Source organism: Hippopotamus amphibius, chromosome 9 (assembly GCF_030028045.1).
Source record: "Hippopotamus amphibius kiboko isolate mHipAmp2 chromosome 9, mHipAmp2.hap2, whole genome shotgun sequence".
Lineage (NCBI taxonomy): Eukaryota > Metazoa > Chordata > Mammalia > Artiodactyla > Hippopotamidae > Hippopotamus > Hippopotamus amphibius.
In genome coordinates this window covers 39776994-39789266 of record NC_080194.1, presented here as the reverse complement: position 1 = coordinate 39789266, position 12273 = coordinate 39776994, and the positions used below count along the sequence as shown (strand labels likewise).

General features: G+C 33.4%; 1 pseudogene; it reads right to left on the bottom strand.

Moving 5' to 3' along the window:
* Window positions 1–4749: 4749 nt before the first annotated feature.
* On the bottom strand, window positions 4750–5690 carry LOC130860827 (olfactory receptor 51V1-like; annotated as a pseudogene).
* Window positions 5691–12273: the final 6583 nt, after the last annotated feature.

The following is a 12273-nucleotide window of genomic DNA, read 5'->3' as shown; positions in this document are numbered from 1 at the left end:
TGTACTAGCAATTTATTGTGAACTTGGGGGTCAGCTGAATTTCTTGAATCTTTCCCACATGTCCTGGGTGTAGCTGAATTTCCCCATATTTCCTATATGTGTATAGATGTTTTTATATTTGTTTTTTTTAAGAACTTCTATTGAGATACAAGTGACATGCAATAAACTGCATATATTTAAAGTGTACAATTTGATTTTTTTTCTTATTAGTAATGTATATATGGCAATCCCAACCTCCCAATTCACCCCCTTCCCCCGGCCCCCCGCTTTTCCCACTTGGTGTCCATATGTTTGTTCTGTACATCTGTGTCTATTTCTGCCTTGTAAACCAGTTGATTTGTACCATTTTTTCTATAGTCTGCGTATATGTGTTAATATTTGTTATTTGTTTTTCTCTTTCAGACTCACTTCACTCTGTATCACAGTCTCTAGGTCCAACCATGTCTCTACAGATGTCCCAATTTCTTTCTTTTTTACAGCTGAGTAATATTCCATTGTATATATGTACCACATCTTCTTTATCCATTCATCTGTTGATGGACATTTAGGTTGCTTCCATGTCCTGGCTATTGTAAATAGTGCTGCAATGAACATTGGGGTGCATGTGTCTTTTTGATTTATCGTGTTCTCTGGGTATGTGCCCAGTAGTGGGATTGCTGGGTCATATAGTAACTCTATTTTTAGTTTTGCAAGGAACCTCCATACTGTTCTCCATGGTGGCTGTATCAATTTACATTCCCACCAACAGTGCAAGGGGGTTCCCTTTTCTCCACACCCTCTCCAGCATTTACTGTTTGTAGATTTTCTGATGATGCCCATTCTAACTGGTGTGAGGTGATACCTCATTGTAGTTTTGATTTGCATTTCTCTAATGATTAGTGATGTTGAGCAGCTTTTCATGTCTTCTCTGGAGAAATACCTATTTAGGTCTTCTGCCCATTTTTTGATTGGGTTGTTTGTTTTTTTGGTATTGAGCTGGATGAACTGTTTATATATTTTGGAGATTAATCCTTTGTCTGTTGATTCACTTGCAAATATATTTTCCCATTCTGAGGATTGTCTTTTTGTCTTGTTTATAGTTTCCTTCGCTGTGCAGAAGCTTTGAAGTTTCATTAGGTCCCACTTATTTATTTTTGTTTTTATTTCCATTACTCTAGGGGATGGATCAAAAAAGATCTTGCTGTTATTTATGTCAAAGAGTGTTCTTCCTATGTTTTCCTCCAGGAGTTTTATAGTATCTGGCCTTATATTTAGGTCTTTAATCCATTCTGAGTTTATTTTTGTGTATGGTGTTAGGGAGTGTTGTAATTTCATTCTTTTACACATAGCTGTCCAGTTTTCCCAGCACCACTTATTGAAGAGGCTGCCTTTTCTCCATTGTATATCCTTGCCTCCTTTTTGATAGATTAGTTGACCATAGTTTATCTCTGGGCTTTCTATCCTGTTCCATTGGTCTATATTTCTGTTTTTGTGACAGTACCATACTGTCTTGATCACTGTAGCCTTGTAGTATAGCCTTGTAGTATAGTCAGGAAGCCTGATTCCACCAATTCCGTCCTTCCCTCTCAAGATTGATTTGGCTATTTTCAGTCTTTGGTGTTTCCATACAAATAGTAAAATTTCTTGTTCTAGTTCTGTGAAAAATGTCATTGGTAATTTGATAGGGATTGCATTGAATCTGTAAATTGCTATGAGTAGTAGAGTCATTTTCACAATGTTGATTCTTCCAATCCAAGAACATGGTATGTCCCTCCATCTGTTTGTGTTGTCTTTGATTTCTTTCATTAGTGTCTTGTAGTTTTCTGAGTATAGGTCTTTTACCGCCTTTGTTAGGTTTATTCCTAGGTATTTTACTCTTTTTGTTGCAATGGTGAGTGGAATTGTTTCCTTAATTTCTCTTTCTGATCTTTCGTTGTTAGTGTATAGAAATGCAAGAGATTTCTGTGTGTTAATTTTGTATCCTGCAACTTTACCAAATTCATTGATTAGCTCAAGTAGCTTTCTGGTGGCATCTTTAGGATTTTCCATGTATAGTATCATGTCTTCTGCGAACAGTGACAGTTTTACTTCTTCTTTTCCAGTTTGGATTCCTTTTATTTTTCTTCTCTGATTCCTGTGGCAAGGATGGGGTATTTAATTTTAAATGTGATTGAACATCTTTCAATATTTATTGGCCATTTTAACTTCTTTTCTAAGTACTGACAATTTAAATTCTATGTCTTCTTTCTGGTGCCTTATTTTGTCTTTTGTCATATTAATTTATAAGAATGTTTCACCTAAGTAAACTAATTCTTTTCATGTGTTGTATTGCAAATATTTTAAAAGTTTGAGATTTCGTATTTTTATGTGCCTCTATGTATGTGTGTGTGTGTGTCAATGTAGTTGATCCTTATTTTATGAACTTTTATTTCTTATCCTTATTGGGAAGGTGTAGCTTATTCAAAAACCTTTCACAAAAACTGTTTCTGTTTAAATTTACAGTTTTATTTTTGTACATATAATATTGATCTACCTATAAATTATTTTGGAATATTGTAATATTTGGACTTAGGTTAAGAAAGTAGGTATAGATTTAGTTTGAATTTCCAAATGCCCATGAAATAAACCATGTTTTCTTTCATACTTAATGTTCTTTGACCTTGAGTTGTGTGGGTATTCTTTGTTCATGTATCCTATTGTATAAAATATTGTTGCTTTATAACATACCTTATTAATTTTAAAAACTACTCCTTAAAAATCTTTTTTATATTTCTCTTTAAATCTTCCCTCAGAAGCTATAAAAAATGTAAGTTAAAAGTGTTGTAACTTATTTAGTCACAGTGAAACTGTAGACTTGTTTTAGGAGGACAAATATACTTACGTAAAGTGTATGTTTCTGTTTCTTCAAGTGGATGATCTTATAATTCCCTATCAGAGCGTTAATGATTTCTAAATGTGTTTATGAACATTTATATCTATAGGTACTGCATTTCTGAATAGGATTTGTCTTTCTATTTTACCTTCTAATGACGTTTTTGAATATAAATGGCTTATTTTCAGGATGTGCTACTTGCTGAATGTTTATAATCAACAATTGTTAGAAGAAATTATTGTTTTACATTTATAGTAAGTTTGATGTAAATAAGAACATTGCTTTCTTCCACCACATTTAAACATTATAATTAATTTCTTAACTAATTTCATTGACTAATAAATAAAGAAATAACATGAAATTATCATGCTATAGTGGGAGGTTTTAATTTTTCCATTCTTTAAGGGGAATTATGACAACTATGAAAAATCTATTTTTATATGCAATCAGTAAGTCCTGTCAAACTCCATCTGTTGTGAACTGGATGACATACTACCCTTGAAGATTGGAAGTTATTTTAATTTAGAGTCTGCTGCACCATTTGTGATTTATTCAGTTTCTGAATTTCCAAAGTATAAGTGAGGACTCCAAAGAAATCTGATAACAAACTCATAATTTCTCTACATACTGTTCTTCACCGTCTTCCTTTTCTATTTTATACATTTTGGATTAAGATTAGAATTTAAGAGCTCTTAATGTATATATTTATATATTTGCTAGCAGTTAGCTTGTTTTATATCTATTGTGCTTTAAATATTTATTTATATTAAAATAGCACTGCCTCTTCAGAATAAATGCTATAAAGATTGATTCATGAAATTAATAATTCAGAGTCTATAGTAAAGAAGAGGGGAAGTGGTTGTGAATTAGAATATTTGCAGAAATTCTTTAAGGAGATTAAATATTTACCAGTTTTGGTCTCAGAAATTCATCAACAGGGTTCTACAAAGTAATCAAGTTTTACTTTATCTGGTAGCTTATATGTTAGTATTTTTTCCCTAATTTGGTGATGAGGATGAGGATAATGAAGATTTGTTGTTAGAGATAAAAAAGATAACAATATCTTCTCTTTTTGAAGAGCCTCATGCATGACAATTCCACAAGGTTTGCAGTACAGACTAAGCTTTATTACTTTCCCAGATGGCTAGTCATCTGATTTCACATTAATTATTAAGTAACATATATTTCTCCATCAGTATGAAATACGTCTACAAAAAGAATTCTTGCCTTACTTGTAATAATATCTAGAAAAGATGAGCCGATTCAATAAAGCAGGCAAGTGGAACATTTATTCCAAACAGTAAAGGATATCAGTTTTACATAAGACTAGAATTAAGATTGTGAGGTCAGTAACCATTTATAGATATATAAAAGATAGTGATAAAATTCCTTTGAGAAACTAGAGACAGAGTTGTCTAATGACAGTTTAATGAGAAGGGTGATGATGCTTTGGAAAAGCTCATGAGTGAACTATTAACTAGTTTGAAAACAACATTTAAAATTAGAAACTGATTTTAACTTCTATGTAGATCAAGGCAATGATACCAAGTGGTGATAAAGCTGTGCCTTCATTCATGTATATAGCATGTGTGTGGATAACTTTCTTGGAGATATTTCTTACAAGACAATTTTTTTTTCTGGATAATTGTAAATATTATCTTTTCCTAGACAGAAATGATAGGGACCTGTGATGAATAACTCTATGATCAGAACTTCCAATATTATACTTGAATTGAGAAATATGAGTTTTTACCATCTTGATACTTACAAATCTTTAAATCTTTTATATGATAATAGCATATCATATAACGACTTAATGTTCAATTGCCTTGTACTCCATTTATTTGCCCAAAGTTTTCTGCAACTAACCCACTTACACTTTTTTGATCTAAAGTGCTTCACTCCCTCTTCATGAAGAGCCACTTCTGAATCCTGCCACGGATCTGTTGTGTCTTCACACTGTAGATAATAGGGTTCATCAGGGGTGGGAAGATGATGTCGATGTTGCCCATGAGGACATGGACTACAGGAGAGAGGTGCTTCCCGAAGCGGTGCACCATAGTCAGACCGATAATTGGAATATAGAAAACCAGGACAGCACAGATGTGGGAGACACAGGTCTTCGCGGTCTTGAGCCGCTCCTCTTGGGATGCGATAGCCAAGACGGAGTGCAGGATCAGAATATAGGATATGAGAATAAACATGGAATCAAACAAAAGGGTACAAATCACCAGAGCCAAGGCATAGAAACTGTTGAAGCGAATGTCAGAACAGGCTAGCCTCAGCAGGTCTTGGTGAAGGCAGAAAGAGTGGGAGAGGACGTGGGAACGGCAGTAGCAGAAGAATTTCAGGCGGATTATGGGCGCAGTGATGAACATAAAACTCCTAACTAAAATTCCAAGCCCAATTTTGAAGATCCTGGTGTTGGTTAATATGGATTTATACCTCAGAGGATTACAGATTGCTGTGAAACCATCAAAAGCCATGGCAAGAAGGACCCCAGACTCTGTGAGGGATAGACCATGGATAAATAAGTTTGGGCAATGCAGGCATCCAGGCTGACTTCCTGGCTGAGCCCCCACAGTATCCCCAGCACTGTGTGCACAGTGGACAGCCCCATGCACAGGTCAGTGAGGGCCAGCATGGCCAGGAAGTAGAACATGGGCTCATGCAGGCTCGGCTCAGCACGGATCACGTGCAGTACCAGGCAGTTTCCTGTGAGGACCATAGCATAGATACAGGAGAAGGGGATGGAGAGCCAGGGATAGTCCCGTTCCAGGCCAGGAAAGCCTGTTAGGAGAAAGATTGAGGAATTGTCCTGAGCTGCAAAAGCAGGCATAGATAGTTTGAGGTGTTTTCTCTATGAGTCAGAAATTGTGTCCATTTGGTCGGTAAGTTTTATACAACTTTTTCTTTTCTCGTTCAGGACCAATTTGAGCAAAAGCGGGATATCATGTAACACAGAATTCTTTAGAGTAGATTAAAAGGTCACAGTTACTGTTGTTCATATCCATTATCCAAGTACATCTCCACATTTAAGAACCCTCTTCTATTTCTACATAGTAAAACATTGAGGGTAGAGACAGGAAAAAGTAATCTAAATAATTTTGTCTTTCCTTAAGCAATTAGAGGTTCTGATAGGATTTGATACCCAAAGTTTATATTAATCTTTCAGTGTCATTAAAAAAAGTAGTTACCCTTCACCTTCAGAAGTTTGTTTCATACATGGGGTGATTCAATCTATCTCTTCCATTCTTGTCTTCTCCCAAGAAAGTAGATTGTATCTTTGTAAATCCTTGCCTCAAGACACACCTGGAAGGCTGTAATCTGTAACAGCAGGAAGGAGGTTAATAAGTATAAATTGACCCTTGTCCCCAGCGATATTCTGTTCCTATTTTAAAGAGAATGATGAAAGCAACTATTATCTGACTGCAATCTGGAATGATCCAAGGGCAGTGAATTTTTTTAATTTAACAAACATATTAACACCATTTGGTGTTCTGGACTGTTGAAGCACTGTTGTAGACATTTAAGAAATATTTGGTAATTTAATCCTCACACCAACCCTAAGCAATAGGTGCTATTACAAGTCACGCTTTTTTTTTTTTTTAAACACATGAGAATATTGAGTTCAAGAGAGGTTAAGTAGCTAGCCAAAGTCGTACAGTGAGTAAATGCTGAAGATTTGAACCCAGGCAGTTTGACTCTAGTGCCCGTACTCTTAACTGCCAGCTCTGCCTTAATTTCATCTGCTCTGGGACTCCCTCAGCTCACACTTAATCCTCATCTATAAACTGAAGTAAACCTTCCTTAGATTTTTCCAATATTCATTTGGAAGTGATGTTTTCCTCCCCTGAACCTCAGACACATCCCATCACTTGTACAATGGGCATAACAGTTGTGGATGTTGGACTGTTGTTAAAGAATCACTACAGACTAAAGAATGTTACAAACGGTTAAGAATTCACTTTCAACAGAGAATTACTGCTAGATTGGAACATCTCTTATTCTACCTACCAGAACTGATATTTTTCTAGCCAGTAAAGAGATTGAGATAGTCATTTTTCTGCTTGATTTTTGTCTAAACTTATATTGCCCCCAAAAGATATCCACACCATCAAAGGCACTGAAAATAGTCTTGTAGAGAAAAAAATGCCCTTGCATATAGACAGTTCAAACCCAATTATAATCTCCCGGTTCCTTTATCCCATACTAATTAAAACATGAAATAAACATTAGTAATTACTATAATATAGTATCACTTTTATTGTTGTTAAAGGGTAATACAATTTCTATAAAATATCCGATTCTAAATTCTGCTGTCCACAAAGTTTAGAACTTTCACTAGACAATGTTCTTTTCTCCCGGTAGGGATAAAAATAGTAACAATCAGAAGAAAATAACATTTATACTTTATTGAATTATAAACTCCACTCTTTACTGTTTGCATTATATAACATTTTATGTTGAATAAATATTACCCCAGTGTTTAATGACCAATATAGATTAGTAAATAGTATAAATTAACCCAAGTATGAATTTATTTTAGATTGAAATAAATAACAGAGACAACAATTGAGTTTTATGATTAGTAGTAGTTCTAATAACAAAAATACACACTGCTTTGATTTTTTAAATTTATTAAGAAAAATTACAAACATTTTAAAAAATATTAATTTCATTATGAAACTTATGAGGGATCATTTCTATCCCAAAATTACAGCTGGGATATCTGAAGCCCAGAAAGGGTGCAGCTTGCTCAAGTCAAACTGCCAGGACGTGTATGACCTGGGTTAGAGGAAATGTTGGGGAGGCTGTCAGTGACCTTTCCCTTTAAATGACCTCCCCCTCCTCTTTCCTGGCTTTCGCAGCTTTATCTCCATTCCAACTCCTTTCAAATTCTAAACACAAGTATGCTCAATATCAAATAATCTGAGATCTCATATTACTTGTCACCAAAGGGCAATAGTATATAAATAACATATTATATATATATATATATATATATATATATATATATGCACATATCAGTTTATATATAAGTAAATGCAATTTTATTCCATTTTTTATTTGATATTCAAAATTGTTCACTATTTCAATGACAGCCACTAACCCTATAGTCTTTCTTTTATTTTGGCCACACCACAAGGCTTGCAGGATCTTAGTTCCCAGACCAGGGATTGAAACCCAGGCCATCGCAGTGAAAGTACCAAGTCCTAACCACTGGACCACTAGGGAATTCCCTGCTATGTTCTTAATTTAATGTCTTTCTATATCTTCTTTCTATATCAGAATGAAAACTAATATTTTGTAAAATATTCTGAACTTTTAATCATAACAAAATAGATTATATTTTGTAGTTTTAATAGCTGATATTGTTTGATGTTTTCAAATGAGTGAGATATAAGAAAATGAAGATTACAGTTGTATTTGAGATTTAAATGTATGCTAGGGCCATTTTTGCGAAACTAAATATATTCAACTACAGAATTGTAAATAGAATATTAATTTAATAATTTATAAGTATTAACAAATTCTACTGTTTTAGAGGTGCAGTTATGAGGCAGATAGTTCTTATGTGTGAGATATGAGACTCACAGCAACCTGTAAGTTAATTACTACTATTATTATTTTACAGAAGAAATTGATACTCCAAAAAGATAATTGAGGTTAAAATAGTTTTATAGATCAGATCTCTAATTCATACTTAGTTTTGTCTAGAGTAAGGTATATATGCTTTCCTTTGTTATCCTCTAAATTATCTGTTAAATAACTTCACTTTTCCCCTATTGTTTCATTCTTAATGGAAAAACATCTTCTAAGAAATAAAAGCAGAAAATAACCCCAAATATTCATATTCATATTCATGTTTATCTACTTTTTTTATTTTATATTTTATTTTATTTGTGGTTGAGACCATCCTTTACAAATAAATGCCTTATAAATAATAAACCAATAAGTAACTACATAAGAAAGATCTAGGAATACATTTAATGAATGATGTAAGACACCTACACTGAAAAGTACACAATATTATCAAAAGAAATTAGTGAAGACTTAGATAAATGGTAGAATATACCACACTCATGACTGGCCATAGCCAAAGAATGGTCCATCCCTAACACAAATGTGATCCTCCAAAGAGCTAACTTCACATTGCAAGTATGAAGTAGAAAAGAACCTGCTCCTCTTGCTCCTACAGAGGACTACAACAAACATTTTATGTTGTCTGATTAGTTAGGAAGAAGAAAGCATTATAAATATTACTCCTGAAAATTTGCAAATAGCATATTTGAGTCTGAGGAAAAAAAAATAAAAGCAAGTAAAGTAATCACAAACAAGCCCTTAACAGATCTTCTCTTAAGAAATCCCCTTTAATTTAAATTTCAGAGCTTAAAACATTTCCATAGAATAAGAAATTTGAGAAATACAAAGTTAAAGTTTACAAAACAAATAAGCAAACAGGTATAGATGTGTCAATCAGTAGAAACTACGTTTAGCAGAAATAAACTTTGCAGTATATTTGAATTGCAATGGAGATGAAGAGCCATGTTGATATATCTTTATGGCTAGTGTTTATATATTAAAAATGAAGGGAGCATTTAAAATATATTGGATGATATTGATATTAACTAGTACAGGATATGTGTCGCACATTTCTACATATGTTTATTGTGTTTTTGTGTAACCTTATTAGATAAGTATTGTTGTTACCTTATTACCTCATTTTTTTATATTTAGGGAAAATATGACATATGGAGATTAATTTACCAAATATTACTCATTTAGTAATTAAAAGAGCTAGCATTTGAACTTTAACAATGTGATTTAGAGCCCTAGGTCTCACTAATAAATGTTATCAAGGAATAAGAAAATGAAATAATAAATACATAGGTTTTTTTTAAGACCCATATAAAACCCTAATGAATAATAAAGCACAGATTTAAAATAAAGACAAAATGAATGTTAAAAAATTAGACAATGCTGAAGAAAAAATTTGAAAAAAAAGTTAGAACTGAAGAAATCTAGGAGTTAATACAGAAAAATAAAAGGGAAAAAAAATAAAAGAATTTCATATGCATTCGGGTAACAATGCAAAGTTCTCTAACAAACTACTTAGAGTTCCTGAAGAGGAGCTCTGTTCGGTTTTCATCATTGTTACTGTGAATAACCAGAGTCTATTTTTCTTTGTATTTATCGCTATTGAGATTTGTAGAGTTTCCTAAGTCTGTGGTTTGAAATTTTAGAAAACAATTAAAATGGTTAGACTTTTTCATATAGCTTCTAACCACGCTCCTATTCTTCTTCAGGGAATTCAATAACATACATTTCAAGGCTTTTCACTTTGTTCTACATGTCTTCTATGCTCTTGTATGGATTTTTCATTCTTATTTCATCTCGTTTCAATTTGGGTATTTTGTATTGTCTTTTTTCTAGTTCCTAGTCATATTTTTTATTGTGTCTGCTTTGCTTTTAAACACTGATGTCTACCCAGTACTCTTTTATTTTAGATATTTTATTTCTAAAATTTTTATTTTAATAGTTTACATATTAAAATTCTCTAGTAAATCTCTCTAGATTTTCAGTTATTTTATTATTCTGGGATCACTGGGAAAAATAGAATGACTAAAGGTGTTATAGAAAAGAGATCTAATAAAGGAACTGCAGTTTAGATGAATGTGTGAATATGTTACAATTTAGGGAGAATTTTGAGAAGCTAACGTGTATAACCACCATGACTCCAAAATAAGAATTCACAGAACACTCTGAGAAAAAAATCATATCTGGCTTTATTACTGTAAATTTTGAGTACATGGAGAGATCTGAAAAAAATAGAGATGACAAAGAAATCTGAATTTGCCACATCTGGCCTTCATGCCCTTCTGCTCAAATCTTCTACAAATTCTTTTTATTAAAATAATTTAATAAGGAATCGAACAGGTTAGGGGAATCTGAGAAAAGCAGTTTCTGGGTTTTGTTTTTGTGTTTTGTCTCCTTTGCAATTCTGAGGAGGAATTAGACAATAATAATGCAGAGTTAAAGAAATTAACAATTAATGAGTGTGAAAACAGAAAATTCAGTAGGTTGCAGGATACAAAATCAACACACAGAAAACAGTTATGCTTTTATACACTAATAAAAGTTGTGATCCTCAAATAATTCTAGCAATTAAATGGCATAATACAAATATTATAATCCTGAGAATTAAATAGTGTTTATTCCTAGCACATAGTAAATATTTAAAAAAAATGTTCCATAATATCTTCGTTATGAAAATAGAGGCTCTGATTTTAATCAGGTTATAAGGATTACCAATCTTACACAGAATTATATGACTTATAAGCAATGTTTTATATTTGCTAGCACATGAACTCTTTGACTACTTAAGCCATGGGTTCAAAAAATAGCAGGATGGCTTGTAGCTGAAGTGAAGGGAAATAAAATGAAAGGTTACATTAATAGCAATAACTTGTTTTATATAGGATATATCTGCTTCCCTTCGAATAAAACGTAAACATCAGTCAGGGAGGAAGCAAGCTACCAGAGGTTTCTGGATCTCTCTGTCCAAAGCTCATTTCCAGACCTCTCAGGATGAAGGAATTGTTTCCGTAAACTTGCATGTGCAAAATTATTCAAAACTTGGTGGAGTGGAAAGTCTGCTATGCACACACTGCCCATGGGCTTTCTCTCATTCTCCCCAAGGGGCATAAGCAGTATATGCTGCATCACTGACTCTCAACATCTCCCAGGACCCAGGATTTACTCCAGCGACGCCTGTACTTCTTGCACCTGCATAAATCTTGCTTCTCCTAGAATCTCAAGGCCACTGTGACCAGAGAATGAAGAGCAGGATTGATTTTCAAGATTGGCAAGAACATCTCTACTGTGAGTGACACTTGTTCTTTACTAAATCCCTGAAATATGGGTGTCAGAATGGACAACATGACTGATAAATGACTTCTATATATGACTTAGTGTCTCATGTAATAAGTAGAGGTTAATCCTCTACCCAAAAGCAGTGCTTTGCAGTTTATTTCACCAGAGTTTACATGTGAACAATCCAAATGTGTTTTTCTTTTCTACTTTGTATGCTTAAACATCATTATACTTTCACAAGCCAAAGATCATTTGTCTTTGCTACCTGTAATGTGAGCATTGAGATAAAAAGTGATGGTGACCTTGTAGATACGGACTCTGAGCACTCTGTTGGCGCCAACAATCTAATGACAAGGAGGTTTCATATGTAGACATAAATTAATTCAGCCTCTGTTTCAGAGAATATTTAGCTTCTGAAAAAATAGAAGCTTCGACTTCATATCTAATGAGCTATTATACTAATCCAATTCTTATTATGGCTGTTACTTCAGACTTTATACGAAGGCAGTCATTTTTCCTTGAGAGGTTACCGTCTTTGTAAATCA